Source organism: Schistocerca serialis, unplaced genomic scaffold (genome assembly GCF_023864345.2).
Source record: "Schistocerca serialis cubense isolate TAMUIC-IGC-003099 unplaced genomic scaffold, iqSchSeri2.2 HiC_scaffold_1052, whole genome shotgun sequence".
In the NCBI taxonomy this organism is placed as follows: Eukaryota; Metazoa; Arthropoda; class Insecta; order Orthoptera; family Acrididae; genus Schistocerca; species Schistocerca serialis.
Genome location: NW_026047242.1, coordinates 20001 through 26017, shown reverse-complemented (window position 1 = coordinate 26017; position 6017 = coordinate 20001).

The window sequence follows — 6017 nt, the reverse complement described above, 5'->3', positions numbered from 1 at the left end:
TTGATTCAGGCCATCTTGTGGCGAGAAATCAGCTAGCATAGAAGCCCGCGAGGGCGCACTCGATTCGCTTGTCTCTTCTGTAGCCATCATTCCAGTTTGACAAGCGAAAAAATTGGGAGCCACGTCTCTTACCCCGGACCGGCTCCTCTGGCATGGGGGGGGACTAAGTGCAGCTCGTCCACCGGCCTCGCCCCTAGACCAAGGACTCCTCAGAGCTGCCAGGTTCAGCGCGCCGTTTCCAGCGCACTGGTCCTCTTCGACAAACTAGCCACCTCCGATTTCACCTATCTCGCACCGGCAAGTATGCCCCGCACTCCGGGGAGGCGGATGCACCTCCCGCCCTTCGCCCCCTACTGGCCCGAGTTTCCACCTGACGGCCAAGGACCCACTCCTACTCAGGTGGCGGGCCGGTCACCCAGTCGTTCGGGGGTCTGGACCCATCTAACCTCACCCAGGTTGTGTTACCACCTCCTGGGCTTGGCGGAACACGCCTCGGAAGACCAGAGGCGCGGCGAAGCACACTTGCCGACTTGGGGCAGGATCCCACGACGGCAAACCAGCCACCGGCGTGAGGACACAGCTGGTGTGGTGTCCTCTTTGCGCAGCTCCCCCTGCGCCACGCACCCTTTGCTTTCGCTTTGGGTTGGGGGCGTTTAACGTCCTACCTTGACGGGAGTTTAACGTCCTTCCTTGACACAACGACAACCCTCACCTTTCCACAGCCCGGAGATGTTATGAGAAGATGATGATGTTGAAAGAATGATGGAATGGCCCGGGTCTTATGTTGTGGAGTTTGACATCATCGAGACGGTGCGGCACTCAAACCCGAGTTACGTTCCCCGGAGGGCCTCCACACGTACTGGGGGATCATGGCCGACCATGTCTCACCCACCGCTTTTGATAATTCACGGTGGGCCAGTGCGGATCGGTGAGGATTGCACCCAGTTAAGGGCTAGCCTTTTAACGTCATGCATGGACGGCCCTTCCCGTGTTAGCTTCACCCCATCTAGGGGGCTACTGAGCGCCGGGGCCACGTCAAGGCCACGGGATAGGACATTACGGTCCCCGCCCCACTCAGGTTCCTCTGAGCCACAGAGCACTTCAGACAGTCTGAAGGTTTCCGGGAATCAGAGGGTCTCCTGGCGGTTTTAACCCAGTTTCGGAAGGCAACACACCTTCCCCAGGTGGCGCCACGCAGACCGCTTTCCCGTGCGTCGGGACTCTGTTTGCATGTATTAGCTCTAGAATTACCACAGTTATCCAAGTAACGTGGGTACGATCTAAGGAACCATAACTGATTTAATGAGCCATTCGCGGTTTCACCTTAATGCGGCTTGTACTGAGACATGCATGGCTTAATCTTTGAGACAAGCATATGACTACTGGCAGGATCAACCAGGGAGCTGCGTCAACTAGAGCTGAGCAGCCGGCCGCCCGGGAGTGTGTCCCGGGGGCCCGCGCGAACACGCAAGCGTCCGCTCAATTATTCTGCAAACAGGAGGAGGCTGAGCTCCCCTGCACCATACACCTCGAAACCCTCACAGGTCCCGGCGGCGCGCAGCGCCGTCCTAAGTACTTGGTCGGGTTCGAGAGAGGCGCAATCGCCCGGGGTTTGGCGAGTAGACGCTTTAGGTGCGACCACCCGTGCTCCCAACTGAGCTTGCCGCTGCCGACAGAGGCCCGGGAGCGTGCTGTCGTGGCATTGCCGGCGGGAGACAACACGCGCCACCTACGGTGACCGGCAGCTCCAACGCCAGCGCCACAGAAGGACAAAAGCCCCACTTGGGTGCCGAAGCGAACTCTCCCAGCACAGCGCACGCGCCAACACGTCCGCACAGCTGCGATACAAACCACCTGCGAGAACCGCAGAGGCGACCGAGCAGCAGACGGCGTCGCGGCGCCGAGCGCCGGGCGGCGGCGCATCCTCAGCGCACACAGTCCTCAATCGGACCAGCACACTGCAGATGTTCACCGCGCTTCGCACCGGGCCCGCGAGGACCTACTTTGGCCGCACGGCGCCGCGTGCAGGGTGCGCCGGCGCGCAGCTGCGCCGCCTGCCGCCTCCGTCGGCCGGCGCGCCTGCCACTGGCCGCCCCCACCAGCCGGCTGTAGCGCGTGCGCCCACGCACCGCGCGGCCAGCACGCCGGGAGGCCCCCCCTCACCGGCCGGGGACGGTCCCACCCAGCCACCGCCGCGTATCGCTTCACACCCAGATGCCATTCACGTTCGTGGGCATGGTGGGTATCGCTGGAACAACCGGTTGGTAGCTCAACCGATCGTCGCCATCACTGATTCACCTCTAGCGAGAACAACCGCACCACAACGGTTTACCAGTTGTTCATTTGCGTAACGTCACCAGCAAACGTAGGCGTCCATCGCCATTTGCAAATTCAACGATTGTTGCATGCCTGTGTCAGGTGTCACGACACACTATGTCTGCCCACATACACGCAACAACATGTGCACGCTTCGCGAACACGTGGAAGGTGGCCCCCGTACGTATGCGATGTCCATTGCGCGAACGACTGTCAACCGGCCTCTGTCGCATGTCGCAGATGTGGAACGCAGTGCACCATGCTATCACGGTGTGTGAGAAGAGACGACTACGTCTGACAACACGCGCCACTACATCAACAGACGGCTCATGCTGATCGCCATCCAGGGCATACCACACTGCAATCCAGCTCTTATAGGGAGACGACACGTAGCTGAGTGCACAACATTTGGACCGCATGGTTCGCCGTTGTTGGCGCAGTCGTTGTACGGTCACATGTACCACGATGTATCATTCAGTACATGAGGACCAATGTGCAGTACAGTGTGTGATTTGGACGTACAACATCAGCGGACAGTTGACACAGGCCGTACCACAGCGTAGGCTAAGTGCTTCGCCATGCGAATGCCAATGAACAACTGCAAATGCCAATGAACAACTGCAAAGGGCATTGAGCATGTACGTCCTGCTGCCATCCACATTACAGTGTATAGCTGCAAGGTGTTTAACATGAAGCGATACACTGGGGACCGGGCAGTGCGAGTAGCAAACTATATTGCGGGGGTTGCAGTTAGGCAACACTACACTAATTTAACGCGTCGTATGACAATTACAGAGCAGGTTAAGGCCCAACGTGTGTTGGGTTAAGGCCCAACGTGTGTTGGGTTAAGGCCCAACGTGTGTTGGGTTAAGGCCCAACGTGTGTTGGGTTAAGGCCCAACGTGTGTTGGGTTAAGGCCCAACGTGTGTTGGGTTAAGGCCCAACGTGTGTTGGGTTAAGGCCCAACGTGTGTTGGGTTAAGGCCCAACGTGTGTTGGGTTAAGGCCCAACGTGTGTTGGGTTAAGGCCCAACGTGTGTTGGGTTAAGGCCCAACGTGTGTTGGGTTAAGGCCCAACGTGTGTTGGGTTAAGGCCCAACGTGTGTTGGGTTAAGGCCCAACGTGTGTTGGGTTAAGGCCCAACGTGTGTTGGGTTAAGGCCCAACGTGTGTTGGGTTAAGGCCCAACGTGTGTTGGGTTAAGGCCCAACGTGTGTTGGGTTAAGGCCCAACATAGGTTGGGTTAAGGCCCAACATAGGTTGGGTTAAGGCCCAACATAGGTTGGGTTAAGGCGCAACATAGGTTGGGTTAAGGCGCAACATAGGTTGGGTTAAGGCGCAACATAGGTTGGGTTAAGGCGCAACATAGGTTGGGTTAAGGCGCAACATAGGTTGGGTTAAGGCGCAACATAGGTTGGGTTAAGGCGCAACATAGGTTGGGTTAAGGCCCAACATAGGTTGGGTTAAGGCGCAACATAGGTTGGGTTAAGGCGCAACATAGGTTGGGTTAAGGCGCAACATAGGTTGGGTTAAGGCGCAACATAGGTTGGGTTAAGGCGCAACATAGGTTGGGTTAAGGCGCAACATAGGTTGGGTTAAGGCGCAACATAGGTTAGGTTAAGGCGCAACATAGGTTAGGTTAAGGCGCAACATAGGTTAGGTTAAGGCGCAACATAGGTTAGGTTAAGGCGCAACATAGGTTAGGTTAAGGCGCAACATAGGTTAGGTTAAGGCGCAACATAGGTTAGGTTAAGGCGCAACATAGGTTAGGTTAAGGCGCAACATAGGTTAGGTTAAGGCGCAACATAGGTTAGGTTAAGGCGCAACATAGGTTAGGTTAAGGCGCAACATAGGTTAGGTTAAGGCGCAACATAGGTTAGGTTAAGGCGCAACATAGGTTAGGTTAAGGCGCAACATAGGTTAGGTTAAGGCGCAACATAGGTTAGGTTAAGGCGCAACATAGGTTAGGTTAAGGCGCAACATAGGTTAGGTTAAGGCGCAACATAGGTTAGGTTAAGGCGCAACATAGGTTAGGTTAAGGCGCAACATAGGTTAGGTTAAGGCGCAACATAGGTTAGGTTAAGGCGCAACATAGGTTAGGTTAAGGCGCAACATAGGTTAGGTTAAGGCGCAACATAGGTTAGGTTGAGGCACAATATAGGTTAGGTTGAGGTACCGTATAGGTTAGGTTAAGGTACAGTATAGTTTAGGTTAAGGTACAGTATAGTTTAGGTTAAGGTACAGTATAGTTTAGGTTAAGGTACAGTATAGTTTAGGTTAAGGTACAGTATAGTTTAGGTTAAGGTACAGTATAGTTTAGGTTAAGGTACACATTGTTGTATGGAAAGGTGTAATGGGGGGGGGGGGGGGGCGGCCGGTCGGTTTGTTGATTGTGATTATAGTAAGTGGATGCCTGCGGCATCATCTGATTTGCCACGTCAGGATGCACCTTTGGCTCATGACAGGCGGCGCTCCGATTCCATGCTTGTGGCAGACCTGTGTCTTTCATTCCTGCCATTGTTTGTGTGCTGTGAGAGGAGGCAGTATTGTGATGTTGGGTGCACCCCTGTGTAGGACATGTGTGGGTGTTGGTGGCTTAGCTGAGCAATGGTGGTTGTCGGGGGGGTGGGATATTCCGTTTTCTGAGTGGACCTCCCAGTCTGGTTATGACAGTGTGGATTGTCTCATGTGGCGGAGAGGATGCACTGGGTGTTGTTCCATGCTGGTGCTTACATATTGTCTGTGTGCGTGTTACAGGCGGAGAGTAGTGCGTGATAAGAGTGTGTGGCTGCCGTGTGGTTGTGATTGTGAGCAGAGTCTTTCAGCATGTATACGGACAGTTGTATATATTATCTGTATTCTGATGGGTCTATGTATTACTAATCAGCGCCGTGTATACGTTTAATCCGGTTCCAGTCGAAACTGTTGTATCTCTGTACATTAGTGACACGGCGAGCGCGCTATGTAGCTACTCGTCTCGGCAGCTTCCACCGGTGTATGGCAAATGATTATAAGCAATGAGTCGAGTCGTCAATACCGATAGTGTGACGTCACATGTCTGGGGTGGGGGACGCTGCGCCCTTCCGGTGGGTCATGGCCTAGAAAGACGCTCCCCACGCAGGGGGGCTTGGACTGTCATAAACTCTTCCGAGTAATATACTTGCCGTACGTTTTTGCGACTGCGAGTGCAACGCCCACCGGTACCGACATGGATGGAGCGCCTCCTAGCTGACCGCTCAGCATCGGCATTCGTACAGAGAGCAACGCGATCGCGTCTCTAGCTCGTAACTGGTACAGCTCGCAGCTCATGTATAGGGACAGCGGGAATGTCGCATATTGGACATAACTCTTCATGAAACGCAAGTTATAGGGGTGGATTGCACATTGCGACTGCGGGAAAAGTCCGCCGTTCATCCGCTGGAGTTGCGAGTTGGGCGGTTAGGGTGGGGCGCCGGTGGAGTGATTGCCGGTCGACGATTTCGTGCGGCAGAGGCGCTGGCGTTGGGGTGCTGTGGTCGACAGAGGACGCAGGCTTTGTGGGTGGGGTCGAAAGATGGGCACTGTGGGCCCATCGCTGTCTTAGTCGGCTTGGCGTCTCATAGATGGCGGTATCGTCGTTGCAGGACGTCATGCCGCGGGAGACCTACAGATGGCGCTGTGTTTTGTGGTGCGCTCGACATGGCGGACGTAGTGTTGTCAGATT